This window comes from Berghia stephanieae, chromosome 4 (assembly GCF_034508935.2).
Source record: "Berghia stephanieae isolate SIO BIC M18660-M18661 chromosome 4, UCSD_Bste_1.3, whole genome shotgun sequence".
NCBI classification, from domain to species: Eukaryota; Metazoa; Mollusca; class Gastropoda; order Nudibranchia; family Aeolidiidae; genus Berghia; species Berghia stephanieae.
Genome location: NC_088363.1, coordinates 7494132 through 7506076, shown reverse-complemented (window position 1 = coordinate 7506076; position 11945 = coordinate 7494132). Strand labels below are relative to the sequence as shown.

The 11945-nt window shown below is 38.7% G+C and overlaps 1 protein-coding gene across 1 annotated transcript in view; it reads right to left on the bottom strand.

Annotated features, from left to right (window-relative positions):
- Positions 1-11945, bottom strand: part of LOC144969963 (gem-associated protein 5-like) — a 296403-nt gene that overhangs the window by 12057 nt on the left and 272401 nt on the right. The window lies entirely within an intron of this gene.

The following is an 11945-nucleotide window of genomic DNA, read 5'->3' as shown; positions in this document are numbered from 1 at the left end:
AAATTCTATCATCTCCCCAAATATGATCATCAGACTCGGCAACAGAGCTCCGTGAGCGATTGCACAAATTGTTCCGACGAACATCAGGAACTTGTCCGTGCAATCTGAGAAACGAAACTGGAAAGAAATACATAATTATATCAGATGATGAGAATAGAGGGAGTTACTAGCAGTTATAATAACATAAATGGTTATAGCATCAACGGTTATAACAACGACAATAATAACAACAGCAGCAACAAGCAAAGACAACAACAAACAACAACAACAATAAAGTTGACAAAAACAATAAGGACTGCAACAATAACGACAATAACAACGACGACGACAACAGCAACAATAACAACAACAATAACAACAATGATGACAACAGCAACAATAACAACAATGATGACAATAGCAACAATAACAACAATGATGACAACAGCAACTATAACAACAAAGATGACAATAGCAACAACAATGATGACAACAGCAACAATAACAACAATGATGACAACAGCAACAATAACAACAATGATAACAACAGCAACAATAACAACAATGATGACAATAGCAACAATAACAACAATGATAACAACAGCAACAATAACAACAATGATGACAATAGCAACAATAACAACAACAATAACAACAATGATGACAACAGCAACAATAACAACAAAGGTGACAATAGCAACAATAACAACAACAATAACAACAATGATGACAACAGCAACAATAACAACAATGATGACAACAGCAACAATAACAACAATGATGACAACAGCAACAATAACAACAATGATGACAACAGCAACAATAACAACAATGATGACAACAGCAACAATAACAACAACAATGATGACAATAGCAACAATGATGACAACAGCAACAATAACAACAATGATGACAATAGCAACAATAACAACAATGATAACAACAGCAACAATAACAACAACGATGACAATGATGATGACAACAACAACAACAACAACAAATACAACAAGGAAATGATATAAAGGATGAAAATATAATGAAGGTGTAACAATGGAGTAGAAGATTTTTAAAAAGTGGTAACATCTCATTCTAGATATTTATCCTATACATTTATGACAACAGTTTTGAGCCATCTGTAGAAATGGGGGGGGGGGGGGGGGGGGGGGGGGGGGGTCTCTCGCTAGCTCAGTTGGTAGAGCACTCGCAAACGGACCTTGATCGTTCCGGGTGCAGTCGAGATTTTTTTCTGATCTTACAGTCCACCAGCAGTGATTGGGTAGCTGGGTATGTTAGATCTGGCGGAAAGTACTTTGCAATATACAAGCATCCTATCTAAAGGGTAGCAAGAAATTGATATTGTCCGTTTCATGCTATAGAAACCGGGATAAACTCCGGCTCCATGGGTCAAATGGTTCTGAAGGACTACTTTATCTGTATAAATGGACTCCTTCGGGAATTTCCGTAGATATTTCAGTTCACGAATATCAATTTACACAATCTTTAAGAATCATAACATAAATTAAAAAGTATGTCTTGATTGTGTGCACAAATGATTTATAACGGGATCATAAATATCCACCACATGTGCTTAAAAAGGGGCCTTAATCTAATAGCAACATTTAACATATTATAGGACGAGACATGAGGCCTGTAAGGCCCTAATTTCTTTCCACGACAATGATATTACTAGCAAGGTGCTCATTTTACACCTGAGTGCAGAGTAAAGAGCATTTTCCAAGGACTCAGCTTTGCACTGCCAAAAGCGGGACTTGAACCAAAAACGTATCAGTTTGGATTTGAGTGTCAAATCACAAGACCAGACAGCTACACATTTGCCTTTTTTTTTTTAATCCCTCAAAGCCATTCGGCCCATGGAACAGGAGTTTATCCAGATTTCTATAGCGTGAAACGGACAATAGCAATTACTTGCCACCCTTGAATAAGATGGTAATCTATCGCAAAGTATTTTCTGCCAGTTCTAATAGACCCAGCTATCCAATCACTGCTGGGTGGACAGTGGGGGGGGGGGGGGGGGGGGGGGGGGGGTCAGACATAAATCTCGTCTGCGCTTGGGGCATTATAAACATTACTGAAATTCCTACCGCTTCTAAAACTCCAACAAGTTTTGGTTTCTCTTTCTTTTTCTTCTCCTTCTTCTCCCATCATCTTCGGCGACAATGGTTCCATTTCTGCTTGATCCTGGGGTTCCACTCCTAGGGCTGTTGGCAAACGCTCCATGTTTTGTACTGTCGGGACTCAGGGACAAATGGAATGTCGTCTGGCCGTTTCTTGTCTCTGATCATAAGAGAGGTGTAAAAAAAAAAACAAACAACAAAGTAATAAAGTGTTGATTATTATTCCTTTTCGTTCCCTGTGAAGCTCACTGCGTACTTTGAAAAAAAAAACAAACAACAACAAACAAACAAAAAAAACAAACAAACACGTATTTGTTTTTTGTTTTTAAGGGTTTTACGGCGCTTGCAACACATTAAAGTCATATCAGCGCCAGTAAAAAGGAAGAAAATGGGATAGTAAAAAGTTCTAGAATTACAATTAAGGGGCAGTTTGGGTCTTTTCAAAAAAAAATTTAATTAGCAATATTGGGCGGTTTTAATCATTTTGTATCGTCATTATAGGTTAAAAAACAACATTTATGGTGAAAAATTTTAATCATCTGTGTTGATGCCCATTTTGCGGCCGAATTTGGGGGTCTGACATAAAAAAATATAACAATCTTGTGGCAAACGTTCCACAAAAACTAATGAAGGAATGACCTCCATATTCTTCCCTCGTGTCAACATTGTACCATAGTGTGTCACCATAGAGAGATTTTACGGCTTTAGCTTATGAAATTTTTATTAGATCATTACAAAGTTGAGAATCAAAATGTTATGAAAAAATTGATGTAAAAAATTCAGAATTAGGATTATAATTCAAAATTCACACATCTTATCAAAAAAATCTCTCTATGGTGACACAATACATTATCTCTGTGATAACTGTGGAAATTTTCAGACAATTTCATTGAATAGATTCTGAGAAACGTTTGACACAGTATCCCATACCCTTAGAAATATGACATTTTGAGAAAATAGCAAAATAACTTCCGTTTTTCACACTTTCTCACTATCTGTACCATTTTCGACTGTGTTTTTTGTGCCTTTATAGTCTACTTTACGAATTTGGACTTCAATTATATTATTTTTCGGATAATAAAAATATTTTTCCACCAAAATCTCAATATCAATTTTTTGAAGGATTTTCCTAATAATAACACCCAAACCACCCCTTAAAGCACAAAAGAAAAGGTGAGACAAAGGGGAACTGGTTGAAATAGGGAACAGAATTGTTGATTCCAAGAGCACACCGTCAAAGTACTTTGAGATCACCTAAAAGTCTTATCCAGACACAAGCACAGGTCCCAACAAAGAGGAATACACTCAAATGTTTACCAATCATATAATATAATATGTAAACTAAACATAATACACTGCATAACAGAGAGATGATTTACAAGGAAAAAAATACCATCTCCCAAAACTATAACTATACATTCGACTGTTTCCCTCCCAGCCAAGGACTCCGGCAAGGATCAGGATAAAACTAAGTAATCTCATTCCAAGACAATGACGACAGGAAACAATTGGAAAACGGGTATGGGGTGATAGAAGACACATTATGTACCTCCCTGCCCACTATGGGAGGTCAGGATCACACCCAGAAACACGTATTTAAAATTTTGACCAGAAAACTCATCCTTTTATTCTTTTCAGAAACATGTACACATTGGTTACTTTACACACATAAACACACACACATACACACACAAACATAAAGAGAGAGAGAGACAGAGAGAGAGAGAGAGAGAGAGAGAGAGAGAGAGAGAGAGAGAGAACAGAGAGAGAGAGACAGAGAGAGAGAGACAGAGAGAGAGATAGATAGAGAGAGGGAGAGAGAGAGAGAGAGAGAGAGAGAGAGAGAGAGAGAGAGAGAGAGAGAGAGAGAGAACTTACAAAAAGACAAAAGACCAGTCAAGAACGTTGTAAAGATACGATCTTTTCTCTGTCAATTATAGGTCACGTTGATCTTTGGTGTTATCTATAGATAGAATGCGCTTGGCCAATGAGTTCACAACATTGCCATCCGGAAGTATAAAGGACCAACACACAAACTCTGTGTAACCACAAACGTTTAAAGTCAGGTTAATACAGTTTAGTGAGAACAACTCACAAACGCGGATGGCAAAAACAATAACAAAGGCCTGAGTGACGTCATCTGCATACTATCTATAGATAGTATGCAGATGACGTCACTCAGGCCTTTGTTATTGTTTTTGCCATCCGCGTTTGTGAGTTGTTCTCACTAAACTGTATTAACCAGACTATAAAAGTTCATGGTTACACAGAGTTTGTGTGTTGGTCCGTTATACTTCCGGATGGCAATGTTGTGAACTCCTTGGCCAAGCGCATTCTATCTATATATAGATCTACATTAATTACCCCCCCCCCCCCCTTACCTTGTGAGCTTTCGTAGAAATAGTTGTTGCTATTATCACTCATGGTAAGGCTGACATCCTTCTCCACACACGAATATAAATTCTATGATAAATGTTCACCGATGGATCTCCAGAAAAAGGATAAAAAATATTTCAGTATCTTAACAGGTTACTGTAATGTGTGATGTAAGATAATTTCTTCTTTCTTTTTAACCGCAAGGCTACACACACTAACTATATATATACATGTCATGTATGTAATATATGCACGGGTGACGCTCCAGTGGTCATTGAAAATTATTGTGAGGAAGGAGTCAAAGAAAGAGAGAAAGAGAGGCATTCGACACGGGTAGCAAAAGCAAGGAAGGGGGAGAGTTGAAAGAGAGAGAGAGAGAGGAGAGAGAGAGAAGAGAGAGAGAGAGAGAGAGAGAGAGAGAGAGAGAGAGAGGCGGAGGAGACGGGGAGATTGATTAAACAGAGCCTCGTGACCAAGGGAATGGTGTGAGATGACGTAGCTAATGTTATTTCACTGAAGTGAGTCTGTAGTGAAGGAAATATAATATAGTAATATAGACTATATATGCACACACATTGACGTGAATGGAAATTGTAGGTACCCGAGTATAGATAGTATGCAGATGACGTCACTCAGGCCTTTGTTATAGTTTTTGCCATCCGCGTTTGTGAGTTGTTCTCACTAAACTGTATTAACCAGACTATAAAAGTTCATGGTTACACAGAGTTTGTGTGTTGGTCCGTTATACTTCCGGATGGCAATGTTGTGAACTCCTTGGCCAAGCGCATTCTATCTATACTCGATGCCACATTATTGGCCATGACTAGGGCTGTTCCGGGTAATGGTTCCCGCCATGAAAATGTGGGGGGGGGGGGGGGGGGGGTGTGTGGCTGATATGGCGGTTTTTTTTTTGTTTGTCTGTTTGGTTTTTCTTCTTTTGTTGTTGTTTTTTTCTTTTTTTTTTAAGCATATCTTTATTTGGACAAACTACAGAATGCTGCCAATTGTTGCAACAACTGTCGTTTGGTGAGATCTTAATGAGCGAAAAGGTCACGGCGATCTTGTGTCTTGTGCTTTTGTTGTTACTCTGGCCATCCCAAACAGTGTCAATGGTTTGTACGATGTACTAGCCTGGATAGTAACAAAAAATAAAGTTATTATCTTCATAAGTGTCTGCTCCTCTCACTGTTCTGAATACTCTTCAACAGTCGTAACGTCACTTCCTTCCTAATGACGCATGATAAGTAAGAAACACTGGCTCTAAACTATCGGAAGAATGGCGGACGCCCGTATGAAATATTTCTTTGGCGAGCATAAAAGCGTATCCAGAGGGGAAACCCCCATAAATTTGATCATGTTTTGACTTTTAAACATTCTAATCACAAGGCATATGAAAAGTTCTAGCCAGCATGAAGAATAAAAAGTAATGGTTTTCTTTGTTTAGAACCAAGATGGCCGCCGTTGCCGGGCGGCGTGACATCAGACTACTGAATCCAATTAACATGGATACTTTAATGCACGCGTGGCCCATTTAATGATTTAATGACATACCTGCATCACCAAGCCCAAGGGCGATATTTTGTCAGTCGTTTGTTAAATCAGGCATCGCTTATTGTTACTCAAATGCAATTCATGGAAATGAAAAGACAAGCTTGGACGTGGTCAAAACGGTACACAGGTTGTGTGAAGAAAAACACATGAGTTGATTTGGTCAGCTCATCCATGTGTTCTTGAAAAAAACACGTGATTTTTTAATTTTTTTTTTCATTAAGGATACATTGGCCAATAGATAGAATGAAGATGACGTCACTCTGGTTATTGCACTTTGCCATCCACGTTTATGAGTAATTCTCACTAAACTGTATTAACCAGACCAAAAACGTTCAAGGTTACACATAGTTTGTGTGTTGTTCCGTTATATTTCCGAATGGCAATGTTATGAGCTTCTTAGCAAAGCACATAATATCTATATATAGATAGTTCGAAGATGACGTCACTCCGGTCTTTGTTATTGTTTTTTTGCCATCCGCGTTTATGAGTAATGCTCACTGAACTGTATTAACCGGACTATGACCGTTAATGCATACACACAGTTTTGTGTGTTGGTCCGTTATACTTCCGGATAGCAATGTTATGAACTCCTTAGCCAAGCGCATTCTATCTATATTCATGTTTCCGTCCAACCTAGTCATCGATCACATGATTTATTGCTGTACAACGATTGGACATTTCTCAATAAATGTAAACACGACGCGGTATTTTCGAAAGTTGTAAACATACCCATGAGTCATGCTAAGCAAAAAGACCAATTGGATTCAATAGTCTGATGTCACGCCGCCCGGCAACGGCGGCCATCTTGGTTCTAAACAAAGAAAATCATTACTTTTTATTCTTCATGCTGGCTAGAATTTTTCATATGCCTTGTGGTCAGAATGTGTAAAAGTCAAAACATGATCAAATTTATGTCTTACCACAAGACCACGTCGCAGCATGAGAGTAGTAAAAATGATTAGATAGAATTGATTTCTAGAATTAATATTACTTAAAAAAAATTTTTTTTTTCGTTTGTTTTGTTTTTATATGGGACAGCGTGGTTTAGCGTTACAGTCTTTTCTTCGTACCCAAAAGGTACCGAGTTCGATGACCCGCCGCTGCGCTGTGTGGCCTTTTAAAAGCAAGTCCTCGTCAAAAAGAGAACACATTCGAATGTAGTATACAGCACACGACGTGTACCCAATAATGAAAACACAGACGGCGAAGTCTCAAACCAAACCAAACCAAACTATCATTGTGACAAGGACAATACCCTGCAGGGCAAGTGTGCTCAACACAGTCTTTGTTGATGGAGAACGATCAAATTATAACAGTTTGCATAGTTAAGTATTCAAAGCATAGCACAATCTTAACAATCATCACATTCTTAACACCCGCGATATAGACCTCCAATACAATGCTATTTAAATTGTATAATTGAACGCATTTTTTTCACTTCGTCATTCGTCATAGGAAACACACATTCGTCATTCGTCATCGGAAACACACATTTATTTCGATCCAACGACCGTGACCTGACTGTCTTGTGATCTCAATGAGAAATGTCTATTTTTAGAATGAGGGGAAAATCAATTATTGCTACAAATCACATGATTCGTGATGCCAGAGCACCACCGCACCTTGTCAGGTGCTGATGACTATGATCGACAATAATGACGATGATGATGACGGTGATGTCTTCTTCTTCTTCTTCTTCTTCTTCTTCTTCTTCTTCTTCTTCTTCTTCTTCTTCTTCTTCTTCTTCTTCCATCACCACCACCACCACCCAACAACAACAAGAACAAGAACAACAACAACGGCAACTACTACTACTACTACTACTACTACTACTACTACTACTACTACTACTACTACTACTACTACTACTACTACTACTACTACTACTACTACTTTAAAAAATGACATGACACGGAATCTAAGTTTATTAATATTTCTTAATCAATTGGACAGGACACAACTCTACCTCAAAATACTTTCCGCCGTTACTAAAAATATCCAGCTACTCATTCACAAATGTGACAGAAATGGGAAAAGGGAGGCAGGGGATTGGGGGGGGGGGGGGGGGGACACCAAAAAAAAAAAAACAAAAAAAAAGACACTGTACGTTTGCTTGAGAAGAGGTGGCTGACCCATCAGGAGTGAGGAAAAAACTGAGAATAACGAATGGCTTGACCCAGGGTCGTGGGTATGGAGGCCACTCATTGGGGTTATTTGCATTTTTCGTCTTGTGTCAATACGACTTTGTTTTGGTGGAGTGAGAGAGTGAGGGAGACCGGGGTATGTCCGCCCACGGGTCAATATAATGTATGTTTAATATTATAACAAGCAACTCTCTCTCTCTCTATCTCTCTCTCTCTCTCTATCTCCCTCTCTCTCTCTCTCTCTCCCTCATTCTATCTCCCTCTCTCTCTCTCTCCCTCATTCTATCTCCCTCTCTCTCTCTCTCCCTCATTCTATCTCCCTCTCTCTTCTCTCTCTCTCTCTCTCTCTCTCTCTCCCTCATTCTATCTCCCTCTTCTCTCTCTCTCTCCCTCATTCTATCTCCCTCCCTCCCTCTCTCTCTCTCTCTCTCCCTCATTCTATCTCCCTCTCTCTCTCCCTCTCTCCTCTCTCTCTCTCTCTCTCTCTCTCTCTCTCCCCCTCATTCTATCTCCCTCTATCTCTCTCTCTCTCTCTCTCCCTCATTCTATCTCCCTCCTCCTCTCTCTCTCTCTCTCCATTCTATCTCCTCTCTCTCTCTCTCTTTTCCCTCATTCTATCTCCCTCTCTCTCTCTCTCCTTCTCCCTCTCTCTCTCCCTCTCCTCTCTCTCTCTCTCTCTGACCTTCTCTCTCTATAGTTCTTTCCCTCATTCATTCTTTCTCTCTCTCCCTCTCTCTCTCTCTCCCTCTCTATCTCTCTCTCTTCTCTGACTTTCTCTCTCTTTTCTTCTCCCTCATTCTTCTTTCTCTCTCTCTCTTCTCTCTCTCTCTCTCTCCTCTCCCTCTCTCTCTCCCTCTCTCTCTCTCCCTCTCTCTCTCTCTCTCTCTCTCTCTCTCTCTCTCTGTGACTTTCTCTCTCTATAGTTCTTTCCCTCATTCATTCTTTCTCTCTCTCTCTCTCTCTCTCTCTCTCTCTCTCTCTCTCTCTCTCTCACACACACATACACACGCAGTAAAACACACAGATTGGAGATATAATCCGATTCGTATCATTTAAAATGTGGTCATTTGATATCAGAGACGTGACAAGAAAGGGGCAGGGGTTGGTGGAAAGGGAGGTGGGGGTGGGGGGGGGGGGTGACAACACCAAGGGAGATTATTTTTTAATCACCAAACTTCTCCCCCCCCCCCCTTTTTTTTTTTTTTTGGAAGAAATTACCTTTTCGACTCGACATCACTAGGAAATAATAATAATATAACTGAAATATAATTCCATAATTTAGGCATTACATTTAATTTCTAAAAAAGAAAATCTATAGCATTTATATAGATAGAATGCAGTTGACGTCACTCAGGTCTTTGTTATTGTTTTTTGCCATCCGCGTTTATGAGTAATTCTCACTAAACTATTATCCAGACTATAAACGTTCAAGATTACACATAGTTTTGTGTGTTGGTCCGTTGTACTTCCGGATGGCAATGTTGTGAACTTCTAAGCCAAGCACATACTATCTATAGAGCAATATGCATTAAACGCACGGACCGGGCTGCTAAGCCAACGGAATATTATTATCCGTCCTCAAAGCGCTTTACAATCTTACTTATCGCTACACAATACCAACTTGATATGTCACATAATAAGTGGCCCGCTGCCTCAATACGGTAACACTCGGTATTGACTTGGAATTATTTGTAAATGCATGGTTCATATTGGTACTTGCCTTAAATAAACCTTTGAATTGAATTGAATTGGTATGAACAAAATCATGAAAAGTGTATTTCAAGTGAAAATTATCAAATATGAGATTAACGTCTTTAACAATTGAAGAAGTTTTATTTAGTCTTCTCAGAAAAATAGCGTAACTTACTCAAAGCGTAGCCATCGTTATGTTATAGCCTGATACTGAAATCCAAAAGGACTGGCAGTTTGACGTCATTTTTAGTTTTTTGCACCGCCTAGTGAGTTGTCGTTAGTAGAGCTCATGGAAACAAGTTATTTCATTGGTTGAACTATTGAATACAACTCACGATTTGTTTTCTTTTGTGGCAAAAGGCTGGCATTTTGACGTAATTTTTTGGTCAGTATCAGGCCATAACTTTACGAAGGCCACGCTCAAAGTCTCATGATTTTGATGATAAATGGATATCACGTGACCGCGTCTCAACCGTGCACTAATCTCATTGTCAACATCTTCATCACTCCGATATAATACTGTTTTGGGATGACAGGTCACAAATCACCGTCACGATACGTGAATGAAATAGAGGCAGATAGTTTAGTTTACTCACCATCATCCTCAGGTGACACCGGAACTCCCATATTGCTCACGGCTATATTCGACGAATTCACATGTGACCGATTCTCTTGTCAGAATAGATAATAGATTTATACACAAAGATAATCAACTAGTGTCGTTTTGCGTGGAACATCGAAAATTATAAATTCATCTTTAAGTCTAGATAGTTGTGGTGATAACGATTGTGTCAGAGTGATAAATTGCCACTCTCATTTTCTATAATGGCAGCGCTCTAAGGCGCACGGTGTATCTCATAACACCCACGGCAGCGATTAATGTGCATCTTGGATTTTATGTCTATAGAGATGTCTATGATAATCGATATATTATTGTAGTCAAATATGATGTTTGTTAGAATGACACGACATCTGTCATGTGACTATGATCTCCATAGCAGTCACACGGCGTGACACGGGAAAACCTTCACCGATGGTCATTGGATTGAAGCCAGAGGTCAATCCCAGCAAATACAATAAAATGTTGTAAATCAAACATTCCATCACTTTACAAGTGAGTGAAGTATGAATCACATGACATTCTCGTATTTTACAACGTTTACTTACTGGAGTTACTGGCCTTGATCAAATAGAGCTGTATATAGTATAAGTATAACGGAGGCGTAAGCGGATTTCCTTTGCCAATTATTGTCTCGGAATCGAAAACTGCCTAATCGGGAAGGACTGTAATTGAAAAACGATCGTGAAAATTCATGTGCAATTATTTATAAAAGTCGCATCAATTGGATCATCTATGATACAGAAAACAAAAACTTACAAAAAAAACAAAAAACAAAAAAACAAAACAAACTAAAACCCTCCCGTCCCGGACTGTTAATTATGTTTTTTTTAATCGGTTAATTTGTTAAAAGAAAGAAGAAGAAGAAAAAACAAAAGAAAACAAAACAGAGCAAAACAAACAAACCCCAAACAAAACTAATAAAATCATTATTTAAAAACCACCATTTCCGAAAAATAGAAAACAACCAGAAACAAACAATCAAAACAAAATAATTGAAAAAAAAAAAGAAACAAACAAAAACAAAACAACCCCCCCACCCACACCCCCACCCCCAAAATGACAAAACAAAACAATCAAAAAATAAAGGAAAACCAACTCAATACCCTAACAAAAACAAATGACCTCCACCCTCCCTAAATAAAACAGGAAAAAAAATATGAAAGATTCCCTCCCCCATAAACACAATTTAATCGTCATCAGTCAAGAACTTAGGCTTGCGGCAAATCGGGAAACAAATGATCACTGCTAACGACTTCTCTTTTATTCGGTTTTATTTTATGGTGATCGATAAATGCCTTGTTAAATCCGAGGTCAGAACTTGTGTTCTGGCATTCATTACACCGATTCTTCGTCATCAATGCGCTCTTATCGTTCTTATGGTATAAGAAAAAAAAAAAAAGGGGGGGGGGGGGGGGGGACTTTTATATAGAGCAATAACCACTAAAA